The following is a 23,582-nucleotide window of genomic DNA, read 5'->3' as shown; positions in this document are numbered from 1 at the left end:
AACCGGGGAAATAATTATCCACGTTTCCCTGCCAGTGCAGTGTGAATCAGGCACTTGTTGCTGAGTCAGTGTGGAACTTCAAGGTAACAGTCTTGCCCCCGCCACCCACACCCTTAAAGCCAGCTCCTAAAGCAGGCTGGCTCAGCCTTTCATCCTTCCTAAAATAAAATGACTCTTCAGAGTTTACTAATTTGGATGCGTTTTATTGATAGCAATGTGAAAGTGCAATGGCAAGCCCCTATAAAAGAGCTATGTTATTAGGACGTTCCCCACGCCCAAACTTTCTAAATTGCCCTCTTCTCTAACACCCTGAACCTCTACATTTTACACATTAACATCGTACACATCTCGACTGCCACCAGACACTCCCAGGCTCCTCCGTTTACAACTTTATCTCAGGCAGATAACCGGCACAACACAGGCAGAAGGATCACACAAAACAGGCAGCTACAGGCACTGAACAGAAAGGCGGTCTGCTGAGCAGGCAGGTAACGGGCACTGAGCAATCCTGCAGCTGGCAGATACAACAAGCACATCGTAGCATGTCACTGGCACGACCACAAGCAGCTACAGAGCAGGCAGTTAACACACACTGCAGAGAGATGGAAGGTGCCTTAAGCCGGTCAATTAAGGAACAGCACAAAAATGTCACAGGTAGAGAGTAGACATGCACCCAACCAACTGCGACCAGTGCCAGGGCACCAGGTGCTGATTTTAGGTGGCACCCTGTGTGCAACTGTATTACAGGTATAAAAACACCTGCTGCTTTCATCTGGCTTCTGCCTGTCTGCCTTCCTCCGCCCAAGATCTGGCTTTATGGCCAGAGCTGCTGTCTAGGGATCTAGGTTTGGGTCTCGGCGTCGGCGCAAAATACTGTGATTCTGGGCAAATCACTTAATCACCCCATACCTACAAACAATGTGCGTGAGTGTGATCTTATGTGATGTAAACGGTGCTCATGTAAAGAGCTCTGCCTTCAGGTCAGCTTCATGCTATGTATAAAAACTGCAGAAACATGCACTTAAAGATAAGAACAAAGCCTTACCATTAGGAAAGACAAGGAGATGCCCATTTACTGGCTGATTTATGCAAAGTGAAACGAGAAAACTTGGATAAATCACTGCTTCCCAGTGTAAATTGTGTTATCTTACGCAAATATGTGATGTCACTAAAGCTATGCTTCCTCACGCTTGTGCTTTAAAATGCTATATTTGGATCCCTTTTTTTTCAAAAATATGTGGCGTAAAAGCCACCATTTCAATCTATGGTTTCAAAATTCCCCCCGCACCCTCCTTTTGTACTTTGGGCTCGCTCGCTCTTTCTACTCGGGTACAAAACGTTTCGCCTCACCACTTTGAAAATCCACCAGCTGCCACGGGAGTGCGTACTTTGAAAGTCCACCAGCCGCCACTGGAGTGCGTATTATACATTAGACCATTCCCACTTCCCTTAATGAGAAAGTACTATACCTGTGCCTTTAACACTGCAATGTTGCTTGCCAAAAGAGTGGATAGACATCAGGTAAATGTCTCTTCAAGGCACGTGATAAATAACTGGTCTGAGTACAAGAGACACGCTTGTTTGTTTCTAACGCTTTTTAATCCCTACAAGTAAGGTTAATTCTCAGGTGATATATATATATTATGCCTGCTGCAAAGAACGTGTACCGTGCAGATGACAGAACATTATTTCATGTGCAGTGCTCAGTGGGTTGCTGCTTTTGTCACAGAGATCCTTTTGTTACTGTGCTGTTCCTAAGTTACAATCATAATCTAGCACTTGGAGCTATGAACTGCTATCAAAGCGCTAGATGCAAACAGCATGGTACAGGTTAGAAAGTTATGTTTTTCCCCAGTCTTTGATTATCCTACAAAGAAGGGTTTGTTTGGGTAAAAAATAAATTGTTGGTAAAGTCAACCCTAACCACTGTGTTACGTTGCAGAAGTTGTATTCGTCGTTTAAACCAAATTATTCCTAAATAGTGCTTTAAATGCACGTTTGCATTCATTTTTTTCAACATTTTCTCAGGGACGGCGGGTGGGGGCACCTTCTATCAAAACCTTACTTGAGGAAGGCTCCCTTGCTGCAATTTAGATTGGGTATTACATCTGGCTTTCAGCAGTGCCAATTGAGGATGTGGGTGGATTCACTGCAGTAAGTGAGTAGAGGAAGTGAGTGTAGCCGGGGGAAGTGGGGGTGGCCTCCTAAACAAAATTGAGCACCTGGACTTAATAATTTACAAATGAAGCCAGTGGGTCGAAGTCCAGACCCGAGGGGTGGACCTCAGAGTATGGACCCAGAGGTCTCCAGATTAAACAAGGGAGTGCGTCCAGACATGGCACGCAAATGGAAGCAGGAGTACTCTTTCTGCGGCTGGCCAAAGGACAAGGTGGGGCCGAGGGAACTCGCCAGGGCTAGCTTTTATTATATTGATGAGTGCAGATACTACAGAGACCATGTCTTAAGCATCGTGTTGTGCCACTTTGGTTTTTTTAGGGCTAGAATTGAATTAATGTGCCCTTTACTTCAAGGTCGCTACACAGTTTTGTGCTGCTGTTTTATTGCATGCAACGTGTAAAGGGGCGAGAGCCAGTCACTCTCCTATGACCTACGGTCACCACCTGGCCTTCATCTAGACTTCCGGCTCTTGAAGAACCCTGTGAAACAACTGGATTTATAAATTTACCAATGATTGAAGTGCAAACCTAGTCCGGCGTGGTTCTCGTTGGATTCAACTTGTCAAGATGCACACTTTGAATCATGTAATCCCTGCCGCTCTGTCCTAATGCATCCAGAGAAAGTACACAACACTTGGTGACAAAGTACATTTCAGTAAAAAAAAAATCTATATACAAAAGATCAAAAACCTTCATACTAACAAAAGACCATATTCTTCATACCAATAAAGAGTTTGAAATTACGCACCCCTTCTAAGTAGCAAGGTGACAACTTTTTGAAAAATACAAAAATGAGAAGTGATGCAATCTCCTACCCTACTTTTTTATTTCTCACTGTTATTTACACGCAACAGCACTAATCTCCTCTGGACCTCTAAAGAGTCAACAAACATTTTATTTTTTTCTTTCTTGTACACTATCACAGCCCTCTGTCGACAGGAGAATTTTGCTTGGCCTTTCTCCCCCTCCCCCCAGCGTAGTTTTGTCACTAGCACTCTGTTTCCACAATGCCACCTCACCTTCCTTATACCTTGTTTTTGTTTGCTGGTTCTTCTTGATCATACCTCTCAATATCCTAAGTCCTTGAATTATGTCCCTTCCTCCTTTCCAAACGTGAAGAGGAAAATCTTGAACCAGGCATCCTTCCCTGCCAGTAATAACAAGCATTTGCAATGCAATATGTCTCGCTTTAATGATAGTTTGAGGTATTGGCGTTGTAAATAATAATGCAACGTCAATAGCTCATACTTTCAGTAATGCGAGACCTAGTGCATTGCAAATGCTCGCGTAGTGAGCCAGGAACAAGCATTGTATGTCTCAGTGCAGTACCTCAAGCTGTTCCTAGAGGTCCCTATTGAGCATCATAAACTACCTAAGCGAAACAGTACACAACTGCTTGAAATATGAGCAATTATATGTTTAAAGTCGTACGGCTGTGGCAACATCAATGGACAGCTGAGGATCCGCTATAACAAAACAAGCTCACCCATGTTCAGGTAAAAGAAAAGCATGTCTGCCATTATCCCATTGGAGGCGGCCGTGCTGCTTAAAGAAAAAAACAAACCATTGTGTGAGAGAGAGAGCGTGTCCTGCCTGCAACAGCAGGCAGAAGAAAGGCAATTAAGAAAATAGTGCTCCCACGCTCTAATTACAGCATACGTGTAACAAGTGAAGTAAAGGGGCCAGACCTCATTGGAGGTTACAAATGAAGACAAGGCGGTACTACGGAGGGCCTAACAAGCATATTAACCAATCCGAAGCCAGCATTTACGAAGGACATAACACAAGCCAATGACAAATATGGGTGTAGAGTGGGCAGGGCTACAAGTACATACTGTAATACAGCATGCCTCGCAGAGTAGCTCATACGCACTGACTCCACCTAAATAGGAAACTTGCCTGCAGCCATATTAGGAGCTGTATGGGGAGTGTACAACAACTTTTAAAGCTTAATTCATTTTCCTCCTTTGGATCTTTTGCCTACTACCTGTGATCATGAGATTCATTCTGTCCATTAAACGGTTGTCCTGTGGAGTATACCCATGTTCTAAAAAAAAAAAAAAAGTACTAATTTCTTCAGAAAACAAATTGTGCCCCATTGGTGCTAATAGCATTAGCCATACCTTTTCTATTTTCTTCCTTGATAAATACAACTATATTACCGTAGTGAGTCTCAAGATTCTTAACTACTACTGTGAGAAGCTGGCCTGGTATAGGATTTCCACTAAGGTAAGTGGGCACCTTGCACCAGTCCAGAAACCCTTATAGTGATTTAAGAGGTCTCAAACCTCCTTAGAAAGCTATTCAAGTGGTAGCTGTGGAGAGTAGCCTTCAGGCTTAGTCTTGAAGGAGTGTAAAGCAGCTTGTTTTACTAAGATGCAATCTTATAGTATAGATTAAATGAAAAATAGCCACATAAAGTATTTATAAAAATATGTATTTATTATATAAGACTATTTAGCATGTTGCAGTATATCCTACATGGAGATAGGCACAAAGCACACAATACTTTAGCAAAGAAATCAAAGTAAATAGCACTAATGTACTGCTGGGGGGGGGGGGGATACCAAACCATATACTAAGAAAGTGGTATAAGAACTAGGGGTGGGCGTAATTTGCGTAAGGTACCTACGCGGAGAGGCACGGAGATGGAACCAATCTCCGCATAGTTCCATTACGTGCCTCCCGCCCGCAGTATTAATTAAGTTTAAAAAGCACATTTCAATTAGCCTTACCTTATCGGCGGCGTCCCTGGGTTTCCATCCGTCTCCATCGCGTCGTCTTCTGGGAACTGCGCATACGCTGGAGCCCGCGCATTCCTGGCGAGGAATGCGCATGCAAGTCACGGTTGGAATTTTGAAGATAAGGGACCCTTCCCAGTGGACCCTGAAGATACCCCATGGAAGACAGAAGGTAGGAGAGCCACCCCACCCGTGGATACCGTGGTACTAAAGTTAACTATCCCAAGGAAGTAAGGTGCATAGGTGTGAAGAGGCATCAGAAACCGCCGTCGAACCCAATGGAGGATTTCAGGAAAATCCTGCTGCTGGAAGAGGCAAAAGTGTTCGGAGGAATCAAAACATGGATTCTTGAAGAGAAGTACCTGAAAGCAGAGAGGACAGTGTATATGTGACTCGGAGGTGAGCAGGAAACTTGGAAGATGGATGCCCTCCGATGTCGGCTGCTTAAGGAAAGATGATGGTTAACTTGACTCTGCAGCTGCAGGGACCAGGCGATGCTGATGATGACCAGAACCCGGATATGAGCTGTCTTATGAAGGATGTAGAGTGCTGAAGGATTGCTGTCTGGCGAGAGCACCAACAAGCCTTGGCAATTGCAGCCCACGCGGGAAGTGAAGAAGGTGTACGGGTGGGACCAGCAAGGTCCAGGAGATTCATCACAAGCAGGGGAGTCAGGGTAGACCCCAAGCAATCAAGGGAGCCCAAGGATAACAAAGGTGACCCTCAAATGGACCTACAGGCCGAAGGCACAGGAGTTCGCTAGAGGACCTCGGCAGCTCACAAAAAGGTGCAGGCCACTATGCACCCGATGCAGTGTGGCTGAAGATTCTGGTGACTGGATGTTCTCGAGGTTGGGGCTACTTGGAGCCCAAAGATCTTCTTGCAAAGATGTCAACAAGCCTTTGCAACTGCAAAGGGGACACTGTACACAGGGGTTCAGTTATTGCACCCCCCCACAAGGACTACTGGCCGCAAACTTGGCAAGAGGATAGAACAGGCCTCAGAAGCTGAGGAAAACTACCACCTGTGTTGCAGAGCCCACAGAGGCCAGAGGAGCTCAGGATCTGCAGACTGGTCATCTTCGTTGCGGTGCCTGCAAATGCAGGGGAGTGACTCCTTCACTCCAAGGGAGATTACTTTGGATGTCCTTGATGCTTCACAGGCCTTGGAAGGTTCTTGTATGATGCACAGGCACAGACAATGCAGCAGACTGGAGGGAGACAAAGTCAGGCCCAAATGAAGTCCAGCAAAGTCCAGAGAGCCCATACAGTAGAAGTGCAGTGGTTTCAGTTCTGAATCTTATCCTATGACAAATCTAGGGAACTACACCCAGGTAAGCCCCTCATTACCCTAAGGAGAGGGTTGGGAAGATTCAGTGCACCCTCCCAGAGGAGGGTCTGGATGGAGGGAGGTTACTCCCATATCCTTTGTCTAGTTACGCACCAGAGCGGGAGCCAACTGCTCCCAGGACTGGTTTAAACAGGATTATGCACAAGGACATCAAATGTGCCCTTCGTGCAGACTTTTAGGCACTGACAAGCACACCCACCCAGCCCTAATAGACTAAATCCTGTCTGGGAGGTGGTCACACCTCCCTGTGACAGGATGCCTATTGTTCTGCCTTGCCCTGCTCGAGCTTGACTCAGCAGCAGGAGGGCAGAAATGTGTCTCTGGTCACCAGCAACCATTTTGTTCTGTCAGGGACTAGAAGGCTAGTACCGGGAATACTGAGAACCTAACGGAAGGCTGTTTGAGCAATAATTCCTCACACTGTTTACGGTGTGGTCGTTTGATTCCAACATGTTTGATACCAAACATAAGATTCCTTGCAGCAGTTTTCGAGATCATCGTGCGATTACGTGGTGCCCCTCTATATAGTATCTCGCTGCTTCACTGACAACCCAGGAGAATGGACTCCCTAGGCTGCAGGGGTATCCGGCTCATGCAGGGGCACCCTCTCACTTAGAACCAAGCAACCTGCCCTCAGGATTGTAAAGGCCTGCTATTGGGGTGACTTATAGGTTTTAAGTGCAGTGACCCTTAGATATAGTAAACCTATATCTTTAGTAAGTGGTGCATGCACCAACTTACACAGGCTGCAATGGTAGGCCTGTAGATTCATTTTGAATGGTATCTCATGGGTGGCATAAGGCATGCCTCAGCTCATGGGAACCTTTGGGGTTCCTGTGCCCTGGGTACATGGGTACCTTATACTAGGGACTGACAAGGGTACCCCAGTATCCAATCTGGGGTGTGTCAAAGTACATAACACAACAGTTTAAAAACAAAGCAGATAGACTGGGGTCCTGTTTCCAGTCAGACTAGTTAAAACCAGCATCACAGCAAGCAGAAAGTGGGGGTAACCATAAGAAGTAGATCCTACTTTCCTATAACTACCAGCACCCATTTGGAACGGAAACCGCTCAACACAACTGCCGTTCCTTAGCTGGAAACAAATGAAAATGCTCTGACAACCTAATTTATTCCAAGGGACTACAACAAACTTGCTGGTGACAAAGGTGAGACGCAATTTATTTTAGATTTTTCAGCAGTGGCTCATTCGCAGACTTAAATCCATTCTTCAACTGCGGCGTTCACCTTGGACCCCTAAAACATGTATGATCAGTTTTGGCGATATTCCTTCTCAAATGTCATGCATGTGGCAGGCTTAGAGGATTCACCCCCCTTCGCCCCCCCCCTAATTCAGCAGGAGTTATTTTACCACCTCAAATAGTCTTCACATTATTTTGCTATCACTCCCAAAGTCAACCCATCTCAAATGTATTTTGTGGACAATGTTCTGCCATTTACCCTCCCCTTAATCTCTTGCTAGTGCTGTACTCTACTTATTTTTTTCATATTTTTGTCGTCCTCACCCAGAAAACTTCTCATCACCCTAATTCTCACTCTCTTTATTTCCCAGAGATGGCATAGACAAACCATCTGCAACTTTATCATACAGTCCTTCCGCGTACACCACCAAAATCTATTCCTTGACCCTTCTGTCCATCAGGAAATGCTCAGCAGAAACGTTGGAGTACAATTGAATTAAGGGTTTGTAGTACAATTTAACTAAAGGTAAAACCACAAAAAAGAACTGTTTTGAACTCCCCAACTGCATGTAAGTAATTACATAAAGAATTAAACTTGTAACAACCACTGCACTACTGATCAACATGTGGCAAGACTACACCTAACCTTTTTTATACTTTAATCATTCATCAGCGTTATTTTTAATCCTAATTAACTTACTAAAGGTTGTGGCAGTAACTATATTCATGAATCTCAAAGCCTTTCTGAATATTTTGTCCAGTCAAACACAATCCCTTTCTTTTTCAAGCTATATAACCAGTTAACAATTGCAGAATTCCCACAAACCTTGGTAATACTCAGCAAGACCCCCAGAATGACCATCGTTTTGGGCACTGGCACCCAGACACTGCTTCTACCAACTTGAGGCTTGTTTTATACCTTCTCTTATGATGGGGCCTAAATCCATAGACCCCATGCTGAATTGGCATTTGTCTGCATTCCTTGTCGAGCCACAATTGCTGGTCCCCTTTAAAACCTGGCTATTACTGTGTAATGTCCCTAAGCACTGCCACATTACTGTTTTTCCAGGACATAATGAATTATTTTCGGCAACACACAAACTGTTAAAACATGGTCGCTGATCAGGCTAAAATGAACACCACTCAAAGAAATCATAACCCCTTAAGAGGTGTTATGAACAAACCAAAGTGTTTGTGCTGTCCTCAAGCATCCCCTATTTTAGGCAGATGTCGACTCTATGCTAAAGGTGCTTGATCAGCATAGCCAATGTTACTGAAATCAAGACTGTATAACTAAAATGTTATGCTGAGGTTGTGTAGATCTGCACACATTAAAATGCCTTGGTTGTGTGTTATGGGCACAAACATGCCCAATTTCCACGCTCTTGGAACTATTCCAACTGATCATGAAGAAGACTGAACATTGTTTTCCGTTGTACAACCAGCATTAATTTCAAGAGCTACTTTGTCTAGAGTTGTCACACATGACGCATTTGACTTTACCATTCATTGCACAGTTTCTGATACAATTTTGCAGACATTATTTTTTTTTTTTAACTTTGCTTCATGACCAGACAGCTCATATTTGTTTTTACACACTGTTCAGTCAGCAATACCTGCAACCCTTCAGACTATGGTTATTTGATAGTATTTTTTATTAGGGGCTACTGGTGCAGCAAAGCAATTGATCCCTAATAAGAAAAATAATATCACACTTGAGCTTGGTTAATTGACAAATTACTCAAATGGACTGCAGTTTGTACACTGGGAAAGAAGGTCTCTTGAATACCGCACTTCTTCTCAGTCCAAAACATGATTGAAGTATTCAAATTGTTATCTTGGACATTATAGGTTCTCATTTACCCCCTGCTAATACAGGGTGCTTTATGGCTACACTTGTCAACCCCTCTAAATTGTGTAGTAGAACATTGTTTCCTTGGAAGCAGTACGTCTTAGGTCAAGCCTGGGCAGCGTATCCGCGAGGCATGCTGTATTTGAGTATGGACTCGACGCTCCGGCCACTCTACAGCCATATTTTTCATTGGCTCGTGTCATTGTCCTTTGTAAATACTGGCTTCTGATTTGATCATAGGCTTGTTAGTCCCTCCTTAGTACCGACTTGTCTTTTTTTGTAACCTCCCATCAGGACTTGCACTTTTACTTCTGTTACACGGTATGTCTTATTTATTCTGTAAGCACTATTCTTTAATGTGTTTCTCCTACTTCAGGCACAACATGCTTTCCTGTGACATTCAGAGTGCCATGCTTGCTTTCACTTTTTAAGCCCCCCTGGACAATGGCGGCCGCTTCTTTGAAATGAGATGGGTCTCGCATTAACAAGAGTTTGAGCTATTGGCATTGTAAAATCAATGCTTTTTCTTTGTGTTAATTATCAAAACAGATAAAAGGCACTGTCATTTACAATGCCAGTAGCTTAAACTCTCACAAATGCGAGACCAATTGCATTTTCAAAAGCTTGTCCCTAATGGCCACTAAGCAACAGTGATCTACCAGCTTCACATGGAAACATTCCTGGAGCTGGGTACTGCGACATGCTTGCTGCTACTATCTTAAACACTATTTGATTAAACAACTATGAGAGTTGTGTAAGCTAATACTTCAACACTGCATAACTTTGGATCAATATACAATCCTTCTTTAACGTACTTTCCATGGGCGTGTTTCATTAAATGTGTACAACTTTTTTTGAAGCAAGTCATTTGATAAAATAATAAAATTCCTATGAAAATCTTACTCCTATATCAATGTGCCCCAGGATTGGTCCTATGTATATTTGTTATCTTATTTTGTTAAAAGTATCTACTTTGAAATATAGAGACTGTTTCCATTTTTGACTCATCCAAGGTCCAATCACAAATAGTGTATCTGGTCCTTTGTCAGCCAATACCCCAATTTCTCTTAAGAACTTGGAGTGGTAGTATTGTGCTTTAAGCTACTGCCATTATGGAAAACATAGGTGGTTGGGAGTTTGTGGGCTGCTACCATGCGTTGGTTTATGGCTAAGCAGTTTCCTCTTTAACCACCATTGTCTTCTGCAGGTTACGATGACCGCCTAAGGTGTTTCTACTGCAGTACGGGATTAGTAACTGGAAGAGGCACCATGACTCATTAAGGAGACATGGCCAAGATTTTCCCAGGTATATGAACACCGTTCTGAGAGTGGAATGGCTGATCTTCCACTTCTGATACTTTACCCCTAGTGAAAAGAACAGAAATATTAAATTCTCAGAAAATATTGCACAAAAATCACTGTAATGTCTTTCCCAGAGTTCCCAAAAATTGATAAGATGAAGTGGGTAGAGGAACAGTGAGAGCTATAGTTAGCTTGAAAAGAGGTTAAGAAACTGATGGAAGATTACTTTCACAGGGGTTCGGACGAAAAGGTAGGACTCATTGACCAGCTACCTATATATACCTTAATACCGCTGGTGTACTTGAAGTTTAAAGGTTAGCAGAGAGGTGCCCCACTTTCCCAAAGGGACATTGAAGCTTCAACAATGTCAGAATTAGAGCTGTAAATTCAAAACGACATAAAAAGCCATTGCAAAGAGGTTGGAGTTATTTTTAGGAAGGCATAGACCTCTCCCGCCACCCACATTTTATTTCGGTATTTTATCTTAGTTCTCGACCAATTATATTCCAAGCTAGTCAGATATGTTGCCCATTAATTACCACTACCAGCTGTGATGGCTTGTTTTTATTGATGGGTGGAGGGGTTTGTTCTTGTCCTTTTAGTCCTGGCATCTTTGACATGGTTCTCCCCTACATTTTTGCCTTTTAATGCTCCTGTTTTTGGCGGCTCTATTTTAGGGAGCTCAGTATTTTGCGGTTCAGTATTTGTTGGCTCAGTATTTGGAAGCTAAATTTTTGGCAAGTAAGTTTTTGACAACTCATCTTCTGGCGACTTAGATTTTGGCTTACCCTGTATTTGTCTGCTTTTTATTGTGCATTTCTTTTTATCAGCATGTTGATGCGGTTATTGCTACTAACTGTACCTCTATTTTCTTAACAGAATACTGCTTTCCTGTCTGTTAAACAGGCTTAGTCTGGTGATCCTGTCTAAAAATGTGGTGGGCGTAAAGACCTTGCTAACATTTATGTTTACTTTTGTTATGTTAGAGAATTTTGCCCACATTCTAAATCTGAATTTTATGACTCGATCTGTAAATTGAAGCCCACATATTGAACTGTGGATTAAACTATCAGAAAATGCTGCTCAAAATACACTGCAATGTCCCAGGGTTCCCAAAAATGGGTAAGGTAACAGTGGATGGGTAGCGTGCCTTGAGCAACTGCCAACGCCTTAAAACCTCTGGCACACTTCAAAGTTCAGCAATGTCAGAATTGGAAATGAAATTTTTAAAGCTACACAGCAAGCCACTGCAAGGAGGCTGGTGTTATCTTTTGGGAGGCATAGACACCTACCGCAACCTACTCTTTATTTTGGTATATTATGCTGATTCTTTACTTGAATTCCAAGATAGTCAGATGTGTTGCCCATTCATTATTCTACCGGCTGTGATGATTTTTTTATTTTTGGTTGGTGGAGGGGTTCGTTCTTCTCCTATTAGTCCTGGCATCTTTGGTGTGGTTCTCTACTAACTTTTTGCCTTCAATCTATTTTTGGCGTTTCCATTTTTGGCATTCCCGGATTTGGCGGCCCCGTTTATTGGCGGCCTCGTTTATTGGCAGCTCACTTCTGGAAGCTGTTTTTCCTGCTCAGTACTTGGCAGATCAGGATTTTGCAGTTCGGTATTTGATGGCTCAGGATTTTTCAGCTCACTTTTAGGTAACTCGGTATGTGTCTGGCTCGGTATGTGTCCGGCTCGGTATGTGTCCGGCTCGGTATGTGTCCGGCTCGGTATGTGTCCGGCTCGGTATGTGTCCGGCTCGGTATGTGTCCGGCTCGGTATGTGTCCGGCTCGGTATGTGTCCGGCTCGGTATGTGTCCGGCTCGGTATGTGTCCGGCTCAGTTTTTCTAATGTGATGCATATCTTTTGATGTATAGTAAAGACTCAATGATTCAATCAATCAATCAATCGTATGTTTTTTTTAAGCATAACTGTGGCAGTGGCGCGATAGGTTGAGGGCTTGTCTGGCAGAGGTGGTCTGGAGTTTGCGGGTGAGGTTCTTCTTGATCCTGGCTTAGAGGGCGTTCAAGTGTACTTCTGTCATCTTATGGAATTTTTGCCAAATTTGAAATCTGAAATGTATTACTCAATAGCTGCAAATTCAGTCCACATATTGAATTGTACACCGAACATGTAGCAAATGTCACAAAAAAATGAGTGTAATGTCTTGCCCAGGGCCCTAAAGAAATTGATGACGAGTTGAGCAAGAGTGAGGGATGCAGGTAGCGTGAAAAGAGAGGTAAAGACATTTGTGAAAGATCACTTTCCCTGGGGGGCAGCCTAGAAGATAGGATGCCTTGAGCAAATGCCCATGCTTCATTACCTCCGATGTACTTGAAGCTTCAGCAATGTCAGGATTGGAACTATAAATTCAAAAGCTACACTACAACCTACTGCAAGGAAGATAGTGTTAGATTTTGGGAAGTATAGACACCAGCTGCCACCTACTTTTTATTTGGATATGTTATAATAGTTCTTGTCTCCCTATATTACAAGGTATTCAGATGTTTCCCCTTCATTACTATGACCAGCTGCGATGGCTTATGTTTTTTTGGGTGGAGTGAGTTGGTTCTTGGCCTGTTAGCCCTCCCATGTTTGGCATGATTCTCCCCTAACTTTTGGTCCTCAATAATCCTGCTTTTGGCTTGACCAGTGTTTGGGTTGCGCAGTGTTTGGCTTGCCCCGTGTTTGGCGTCCCTTTGTTTGGTGGCGTAGTGTTTTATGGCCCACTGTTTTTGGCTTGCTTTTGGCTTGCCTTGTTTTTGGTGGCTAAGCTTTTGGCTTGCCTTGTTTTTGGCGGCTCAGTTTCCTACTGCAAGGAAGATGGTGTTAGTTTTTGTGAAGTATAGACACCAGCTGCCGCCTAATTTAAATTTTGGGATATTATAATGGTTCTTGACGCATTCTATTTGCAAGGTAGTCAGATGTGTTGCCCCTTGATTACTACTACCAGCTGTGATGGCTTGTTTTATTTTTTTGGTAGAGTGGGCGAGAGTTGGTTCTTGGCCTGTTAGACCTGCTATCTTTGGCATGGTTCTCTCCTAACCTTTGGCCCTCTGCAATCCTGTGTTTGGCGGCCCCAGAGTTTGGCGGCCCCAGAGTTTGGCGGCCCCAGTGTTTGGCGGCCCCAGTGTTTGGCGGGCCTTGTTTTTTGGCTCGCCTTGTTTTTTGGCTCGCCTTGTTTTTTGGCTCGCCTTGTTTTTTGGCTCGCCTTGTGTTTGGCTCGCCTTGTGTTTGGCTCGCCTTGTTTTTGGCAGCTCAGTTTTTGGCTCGCTTTGTTTTTGGCTCGCCTTGTTTTTGGCAGCTCAGTTTTTGGCTCGCTTTGTTTTTGGCTCGCCTTGTTTTTGGCAGCTCAGTTTTTGGCAGCTCAGTTTTTGGCTCGCCTTGTTTTTTTGGCTCGCCTTGTTTTTTTGGCTCGCCTTGTTTTTTTGGCTCGCCTTGTTTTTTTGGCAGCTCAGTTTTTGGCTCGCCTTGTGTTTGGCAGCTCAGTTTTTGGCTCGCCTTGTGTTTGGCAGCTCAGTTTTTGGCTCGCCTTGTGTTTGGCAGCTCAGTTTTTGGCTCGCCTGGCAGCTCAGTTTTTGGCTCGCCTTGTTTTTGGCTCGCCTTGTTTTTGGCAGCTCAGTTTTTGGCAGCTCAGTTTTTGGCAGCTCAGTTTTTGGCAGCTCAGTTTTTGGCAGCTCAGTTTTTGGCAGCTCAGTTTTTGGCAGCTCAGTTTTTGGCTCGCCTTGTGTTTGGCTCGCCTTGTTTTTGGCATCTCAGTTTTTGGCTCACCTTGTTTTTGGCTCGCTTTGTTTTTGGCTCGCTTTGTTTTTGGCTCGCTTTGTTTTTGGCTCGCCTTGTTTTTGGCAGCTCAGTTTTTTTTTGGCTCGCCTTGTTTTTTTGGCTCGCCTTGTTTTTTTTGGCTCGCCTTGTTTTTTTTGGCTCGCCTTGTTTTTTTGGCTCGCCTTGTTTTTTTGGCTCGCCTTGTTTTTTTGGCTCGCCTTGTTTTTTTGGCTCGCCTTGTTTTTTTGGCTCGCCTTGTTTTTTTGGCTCGTCTTGTTTTTTTGGCTCGCCTTGTTTTTGGCAGCTCAGTTTTTGGCTCACCTTGTGTTTGGCTCGCCTTGTTTTTGGCAGCTCAGTTTTTGGCTCACCTTGTGTTTGGCTCGCCTTGTGTTTGGCAGCTCAGTGTTTGGCTCGCCTTGTGTTTGGCAGCTCAGTGTTTGGCTCGCCTTGTTTTTGGCAGCTCAGTTTTTGGCTCGCCTTGTGTTTGGCAGCTCAGTTTTTGGCTCGCCTTGTTTTTGGCTCGCCTTGTTTTTGGCTCGCTCAGTTTTTGGCTCGCTCAGTTTTTGGCTCGCTCAGTTTTTGGCTCGCTCAGTTTTTGGCTCGCTCAGTTTTTGGGCAGCTCAGTTTTTGGGCAGCTCAGTTTTTGGGCAGCTCAGTTTTTGGGCAGCTCAGTTTTTGGGCAGCTCAGTTTTTGGGCAGCTCAGTTTTTGGCAGCTCAGTTTTTGGCTCGCCTTGTTTTTTTGGCTCGCCTTGTTTTTTTGGCTCGCCTTGTTTTTTTGGCTCGCCTTGTTTTTTTGGCTCGCCTTGTGATTTTGGCTCGCCTTGTGATTTTGGCTCGCCTTGTGATTTTGGCTCGCCTTGATTTTGGCTCACCTTGTTTTTAGAGGCTCAGTATTTGGCTTGCCTTGTTTTTAGAGGCTCAGTATTTGGCTTGCCTTGTTTTTAGAGGCTCAGTATTTGGCTTGCCTTGTTTTTAGAGGCTCAGTATTTGGCTTGCCTTGTTTTTAGAGGCTCCGTATGGCTCAGTATTTGGTTTGCCTTGTTTTTAGAGACTCCGTATGGCTCAGTATTTGGTTTGCCTTGTTTTTAGAGACTCCGTATGGCTCAGTATTTGGTTTGCCTTGTTTTTAGAGACTCCGTATGGCTCAGTATTTGGTTTGCCTTGTTTTTAGAGACTCCGTATGGCTCAGTATTTGGTTTGCCTTGTTTTTAGAGACTCCGTATGGCTCAGTATTTGGTTTGCCTTTATTTTGGTAGCTTTTTTGTACATTTATATCGATGGGCATGTTGCTGCTGCTATTGCCACTAACTGTACCTCTATTTTGTTTACAGAATACTGCTGTCCTATCTGTGTTAAGCATGCCAGTGCTTATGGTCTTGTTCACATTGGTTTATGTGCTGAACAAATGTTGTAAAAATATTCATTTTAAAAAACCATTGTTTAGTCAAATCGGCTTAAAGAATGGTGATCCCATCTGACAAGGTGTTGGGCATCTTTAAGCCACTGTAATACATATCTTCATAAGGGTCCTGGGTTAGGACTTAGATATGATTAATGTGTACTTGTGTCATCTTATGGATAATAAACTCAGAAAATGTCGCTCAAAGATCACTGTAATATCTTGCCCAGGGTAACAAAAATATTTGTAAGATGACAGTGGATAGAGTGACGGTGAGAGATGAGGTAGCCTGAAAAGAGGTTAAAAATGGTAGGATGCCTTGACCAACTGCCTGTGACTTAAGACCTCTACTGTACTTAACCCCTTCAGTGCCCGCCCCTTTCCCCGCCCTGTGCCGGCCGTTGCATTAGCGGGCGGGGTTTATGACGAGCTGGTCTCGTCATGGGCACAGCGCAACCGCGGCCCATGACGAGACCAGCTTGTCATGGGCATTGAAGAGGTTAAAGCTTTAGCAATGTCAGTATTGGTATTCTAAACTCAAAAGCTAGACGACAAGCAACTGCAAGGTGGCTGGTGTTGGCTTTTGGGAATCGTAGACCCTGCCTCCACCTAATCTGTATTTGTGTTTATTATGATAGTTCTTGAATTCTTATATTCCAAGGTAGTCAGATGTGTTGCCCCTTCATTAGTACCAGCTGAGATGTCTTCTTTTTTTGGGAGGAAGTGGGGTGATGGGGGGGGAGTGGGGTTGGTATTTGCATCTTTGGCGTGGTTCTCACTTAACTTTTTGCTGAAACTGTTGGTGTCTGGTGTATTTTAGCTCAGTATTTGTTAGCTCACTATGCGGCTCTGTACTGGGCAGCTCGATATTGGGCGGCATGTTATTGGGCGATATGTTATTGGGCAGCTTATTGCTATCCTGTCTGAGTTAAGCCTGCCAGCGCTTATGTTCTTGACCACATTTGTTTGTTATGTTTTGAAAATATTCAAGAAAACAATTTATTTAAAACAACTTTTAGTCACATGGGCTTAGAGCAGAGGTCTTCAGACTTTTTGATTGCGAGACCCCCGGTCATCACTTTTTTTAGGCAGCGACTCCCTCATAACAATGTCTAGAACCTAGAACTCCTCGACAACCATAAATGCCCCCAATCTCCACGCCAAATCATTTTTACGGTGGGGAAATAATACTTCATGTTTAGCAAACCAAAGGTTGTGTGGTACGGTGTCAGGTTTACAACCGACTTGAATAAAAGTCTCCAAAAAGAATTACATAAAAATGCACAATGTTACTTTATTTTTCACAAACAAAACCTAATTTGATAAGTTTTATTCAGATAACACTTTTCTAAACTAATGTGATGGGTGTGCCTATTTTTCTCCATAGAGAAAGTCAATCTGTGGTTGCATCTTGGGTCTTAAACTGGCTCTGAACCAGTTTAACACCCAAAAATAACAATAAGCAACAATAAGGTGACCAGTCCAGCTTTTCAAAGGACCTTCTACTGTGCAGCAACACGTGCCGCTGCTTTTCAGTAACTGTTCAACCTTTTGGGTGCTTTGTAGCTATACCCCCTCAACCCCTCTAAATCGTGTAGTAGAATATTGTTTCCTTGGAAGCAGTACTTCTTAGGTCGAGCCTTGGCAGCGCATGCACTGCTTTGCGAGGCATACTGTATTTTAGTCTGGACTTGATGCTCCGCCCACACTCCACACATTTTTCATTGGCTTGTGTCATTGTCCTTTTTAAATGCTGGCTTCTGTTTTGGTAATAGGCTGGTTAGTCCCTCCTTAGTACCGCCTTGTTTTCATTTGTAACCTCCCATGGGGATTGGCCCTTTTACTTCTGTTACACGATATGTTTTATTTAGTATGCAAGCACTATTCTTTAATGAGTTTCTCCTACATCAGGCAGGACTTGCTTTCCTGAAACATTCAGCTCACCATGTGTGCTTTAACTTTCCAAACAGCCCAGGACAATGACGGCCGCTTCTTTGAAATGAAATGGGTCCGCATTAACAAGAGTATGAGCTTTTGGCATAGTAAATGACAATGGATTTTATTTGTGTCTATTATCAAAACAGATAAATGAACGGCACTATCATTTACAATGTCAATAGTTTAAACTCTTGCAAATGCGAGACCTATTGCATTTTCAAATGCTTGTTCCTAATTGCCACTAAGCAACGGTGATCTACCAGCTTCAGATGGAAAACCGTGGGAGCTGGGTACTGCGACATGCTTGCTGCTGCTATCTTAAACAGTATTTGATTAAACAACTGAGAGTTGTCTAAGCTCATCCTTCAACAATGCACACCTTTGGAACAATGTACAATCCTTCTTTGTAGTATTTTTCACAGGTGCATTTTATTAAATGTGTACAACTTTTGCGATGCAAGTCATGTGGTAAGAGAATAAAATTCCTATGAAAATCTTACTCCTATATGCAATAATAATCAATTGAAGCCATATGGCCTAGAGCTGCTGTAGCAATGTGGCCCGGAATTGGTCCTGTGTACATTTGTTATCTTATTTAGTTAAAAGTATCTACTTTTAGATACAGAGACTACTTCTATTTTCGATAAATATCAAAGGCCCAATCATAAATAGTGTGTATGGTCCTTAGTCAGCCAATAGTCCAAATTCTATTAATAACTTACAGTGGGAGTTTCCTGCTTTAAGGCACTGCCACTATGGAAAATATTAGTGTTTGGGATTTAGTGGGCTGTTACCATGGGGTGGTTTATGGCTAAGCAGTTACCTCTTTCACCAGCATTGCCTTCTACAGGTTACGATGACCGTGTAAGGTGTTTCTACTGCAGTACGGGGATTAGTAATTGGAAGAGGCACCATGACCCATGGAAGAGACATGCCCAATGTTTTCCCAGGTGAGTGAGCACAGTTTTGAGAGTGGAATGGCTGATTTTCAGATTTTGATACTTCACCCCTAGTGAAAAGAACAGAACTATACTGGCAAACTGAACTGCTGCCTGTGGCCAAGGTGCACCTTGGCTCCTCTGAGGGGAGCAGAAGAGGGCAGCAGGGTCAACGATATTAGAAATAGACCGAGGTGTATGGGGTATCTTGAGTACCTACTTCCCATGGGGAAGTGCTTGTACACTTAGATTGGTAGGAATGTACCGCTTCTGCGATATGCTGGAGCACTACGTATCAAATTAAGGTCTGGTAATCGGACTGTGGGCATATTGGGTCCATTAAAGTATCAGATGGGAGGGAGGCCTGGTGAATAGAACAATATTTGTTAATTGTGCGATGCTTAAATGATCATTGAGCTGCTTTATGGCACTTGTATAGCGCCAAGAGGTCATGTTAACCAGACTTAATATATCACTCCTTCATTAAGTTATTGGGGTAGGAGGAGGACGGGCAGGGTGGGTATGAATGTTGTCAGGTTGATGGTGACTTTTAGATAAGGGAGACCAACCCCCTACAACATTCTCAAGCAATTTGAGTACACTGCTTTAATCTCCTCCCAGGCCTCTGCAGCATCTGCCCTGTCCACACCACCTCTCCAAACATACTCTCTGGCACTTCTCTGGGCCTGAGAAGTTACAGCTCCAAGTGGGCAATTGCCTGGGGCCTTCTGGGGAAACTGAGCTTCGGACTATTTTATTTGTCTGTCTAAACCTCTTCTCCTCTCTGCCTACTTCTACCTCTTACCCTCTCTAAACCAGTGTCCTAAAAATATTCATGGTCCGATGCAAGGAACCTCAATTGTTTTTGTTAACCAGTTAAAATGTACCATTGAATATCACGAAATGGCAAATAAACTTTAAAATTTGATCCATACAGGGGCCTGCAAGGATGTTTTGCCCAGGGACCCCTGAAATCATAAAATATTACTCTGGACTAGCAGTTTCTAGGTGTGGTAATTAATGAAGGCAGCTTAGCAAATGAAACCCGAGCTACAGTACTGCCAAAAGCAAGCTGACTTATCCAAAAGGATATCCCTGCATATGTCCTTCAGTGCAACTGACACTGGACACTCCAATCACACCATCACCTTGGTAGTGACATACCAGGTGACCTAGTATTTCGATGTGCCCAGCTTCCACACTAGGTCTGTGAGATGAGGGTGTTGACTTGCAGGTATTTTCTTTTGCATGAGCATCTGCAGTTTTCTATTTTTCCCCCTCCTCTGCCCTTCCCAACATAACAACCTCAATTGAGGAAGCTCGGATTGCCTTGTTTCTTTAAGCACTAGAGGCTCTGGGAGAGGAGGTGGTACCCAGATGATGCACATGGGTCCATTAAGACACAATGATTGGGCTGCTGGGATAATGAAGTCAATACCAATGCTACTGCAAGAAAATAACTGCATAACCCGAGACCTCTGAACTCTGCCCTAGCTTATTGGTGCTTTTATTTCATTAATCTGTTATTCTCTCCCCCCACTTTTTCTTGCAGCAAATTTCATTGCCTCTACTCCCTCTTACTGCATTTCTTTGCTTCGGCTTTCTTAGTCCTGTGCTTATGTTTCTCACCCTCCCCCCAATTACTCTATGCTTAAGCCTTACTCCTCGTCATGTTATGTATTTTGCTCTTTCCTCTTCTTAAACATTCTCCCTTTCTTGATCCAACTCCCTTTATCTGTACTTATAATTCCATTCACTTCATCGTCCTGTTTCTCTATGTTAGCATGATCAGCGCCGGCCCATCACACCATCAATGGCCTTTTTTTTTTAAGGCTGCTTCTAGACTTATTAGCAGTTCTGCAGATACTTGCATTGCAACATTAATATAGGACTCACTACCACTGTGGGCAATGAGTGCTTGCCTTCATGGGCAGAATGCTACGCCTTATAAGCCCGGTTCTGTGGATGCATGGGTGTGGCCTTTTTCGTGTCATAGCAAGAGAAAATGAGGGCATCAAGCAGACAAATGAACATGCCACTGCCCTGGGTTAGCTACAAAATGCCACCCTAATGGAAGTGCACAGCGTACGTTCACTTTTGTGCCCTGGTGCCATTGCGCATGCTGCCCTATTGATGGCCACACTTCTGCTTATTTAGCAATTTTGTGGTGAGTCATGCTTGGTGAGTACAGCTCATGGTTCTCGGGGATTAAATGCAATTTTTCCCTATATTGCAGGTTTTTATATGAAAATACTGGTGATGGTTCAGGTGGTCCCCCTATTCATGACCCCTAATTCCCCAAATCCCATTCCAGATACTGAGCTGATTTACTATTTTTCTAGTTTTAGAAATGAAAATGCCTGACACAAATTGAGATGGAAGTCATGGAGTCTGGTTTCAGCAAGTCCCCTACTTGGACCCCCAGATGGTCCTATGGTGCATTATATGCATTTTTCAATGGGCCTTTGACTGCCTGACGTATCTCTGGCTTATTGGCCTGCAGCTTATAAGGGGATGGCTGGAGGAGCAGCCATGGACATTGGTTGGTCAGTTGTGGACTGAAAAGTGGGCTGGTATGTGAAGGAACGCGCGCAGTAATTGAAGGGTGAGATCCTGAAAATAAAGCGGAGGCTTGCTGCTGTCTAATTGTTGCGCTCTGGAGATTTAAAAAAAAAATACGAATCTCTGTCCTTTTGTTTTTTTTAATATAACCTCATACTTCACTCAGCATTTTATTTGCACTTTGTGGTAATTGGCGCTCTCACCTCGGTCCACCGCAGGGCTTCTACCCTGATTGTTGTGGAGGGTGTGGGCGTGTGCACGCTTTCCTTGATTGCTATCGGCTGCTCAGGCTTGGGGGAGGCGGCGCTCTGACGGTCACGTGACCTAGAGCTCCTCTCTACTTAAATCCAATGCCACTTCTCCCGCGCAGCGGACGCGCGCCTCACAGTACCTGCCTTGGAGAAGTTTTGCGTAAGCATATTACTCTTGGGGGCAGGTGTATTTCCTGAGGCAGAGCAACATCTATACGTTGCTTCTTTAGGTATGCAACAATTTTCCTAACCTTTCTATGTTCGTTCAACCCCCTGCCATTCTATGTTAGATATCGCACTACACTATCCATTCTCAGAGTAGTTACAGACCATGCCATCTATGATCCATGTAAGCAACACTATATAGGATAAATATGTCCAGACCCACCTCAGAATTACAGAGCAACCTATGATTGTTCTAGTCTCTCTAAACAGATAGCTTCCCACCCCCCATGCTATGCAGTCACCAACTGCATATAGTCTAAGTCAATCCTCTCCTATCCACTGAAATACCCTCTTACTGAGGATGGAAAAAGAAAAACGTAAATCAAATTTGAACAACGGCAACTGAGGCACACCCTTTTTGGTTCACACTCCAGGTCAGATGTTACCCTGCTCAAAACTCTACGCACTCCGGCATACTTGACAGTGGTGAAATAACAATGGTTCCATTCCTTATGAGATCTTACCTATAATGCCACTTAAGCAATCCCCCTGTTCATGTTTTTCCCATTAGAGACCCTGCTATAATAAATGAAAACAAAAGGTAAGTTTGTGTACACTGATCATGACCTACTAGGAGTTACTATTAACTGCATAATACTATATGCATAGAAGATACTCCAGAGCAGGCAACCCAGAATCTGGTATTGTGTTAATGCAGCAACTTGCCGATTGCCATGAGTTAATGCCACCGTATAACTATTTGGAATTCTCAGGACCAGGAATTAAGCTCAATTAACTGCAACCAAGCTCTTTGATATAGCGCTTCCTCGGATTATGTGTGAATGAGGGAATCCTCAATTTCCCCGGTGCTGAGTCTCATCACATGCGCCTGCCTGAGGGCTAGTTGCTCCCTTTCTGTAGCAGCCACCTTCCCAACGCTTAAGAAATTGCATCTCTTATGTAGGGTCTGTGAACATATGTGTTTTCCCGTCCGTATGGACTCGCAGCTTGGCATGGTACATCATGTTGTAGTCCAGTTACAGCTCGCAAAGCTTCCTCTTGACTAGTGCAGAGTCGACGGGTGTCCTTTACCTGCTGCGTAAAATCGGCGTATAGGGAGACAGCCATGCCTTCGTAATGAAGCTCCTGCAGCTCTCTGGCTCTACGGAGCACACTATTGCGGTCCCTGTAATTAAGGAGCCTCGCTATGATTGGGCCTGGCGGCGTACCTGGGTCCAGTATGGGGGCAAGCAAGTGATGCGCCTGCTCCACTACGAATATAGTGGAAAACAATCCCTTCCCAATAGTGTAGCAAGCAGTTATTCTACAAAAAGTTCCATGTTGGGGATTTTTGTGGATTCTGCAATTCCTGCAATTTGAATGTTATTCCGCCTTGAGCGTGCTTACAAATCCTCCACCTTAGCCTGCACAAGCCAAAGTTGTTTATCCATGGCAGTATGAGAGAGGCGAGCAGTGTTTAGGGTATCCTCAGTGTCTGCGACCCTTTTTTCTACAGCATCTAAGCGTTCAGTGTGCTTGTCTAGTATTTCGAAATGTTAATATATCCATTTTCCCATCCATCTTGTTCAGACTGAATTGCATAGTTGCCAGTATTTGTTTCAAGTCTGAAACTGAGGGAGAGTCACCCGCCTCTGAACCTGAGTCTGAGGTTTTTTTCTCTTGTTCATACTGCCTTTGTGATTTCCTTGGTTTAAACTGCAGTATTGCTTGAGATTTCTCAGTTTTCCCCATAATGAAGCCTCACAGAATGTAGCTGGCGTTGTTGGCGTAGTAATGCCAGAGGGATGCAAACCCTGCCCTGTATTTTGCTGTGGGTTAGTTAGCACGAAAATTCACACATTGCCTGGAAGAGGGGATATGAGCTTCCCACCGGAGTATTATGCATTTGGCCACCTGCTACAGGATCAACTGTTTCAATGGGG

At 43.9% G+C, this 23,582-nt stretch overlaps 1 protein-coding gene across 2 annotated transcripts in view; it reads left to right on the top strand.

Annotated features, from left to right (window-relative positions):
- Positions 1-23,582, top strand: part of LOC146812330 (uncharacterized) — a 398,549-nt gene that overhangs the window by 22,809 nt on the left and 352,158 nt on the right. Inside the window, exon 1 of one of the 2 annotated variants that reach the window (XR_014965931.1) lies at positions 18,602-18,673. The exons of the other annotated variant lie outside the window; for it this stretch is intronic. The gene's annotated coding sequence lies outside the window, so the exon portion shown is untranslated. Of the gene's footprint in view, positions 1-18,601; positions 18,674-23,582 lie in introns of those variants that run through there. 2 annotated transcript variants of the gene reach the window in all.

Source organism: Triturus cristatus, chromosome 7, assembly GCF_964204655.1.
Source record: "Triturus cristatus chromosome 7, aTriCri1.1, whole genome shotgun sequence".
In the NCBI taxonomy this organism is placed as follows: domain Eukaryota; kingdom Metazoa; phylum Chordata; class Amphibia; order Caudata; family Salamandridae; genus Triturus; species Triturus cristatus.
Note: the sequence above shows the minus strand (reverse complement) of the source record. Positions and strands in the feature narration are given on the sequence as shown.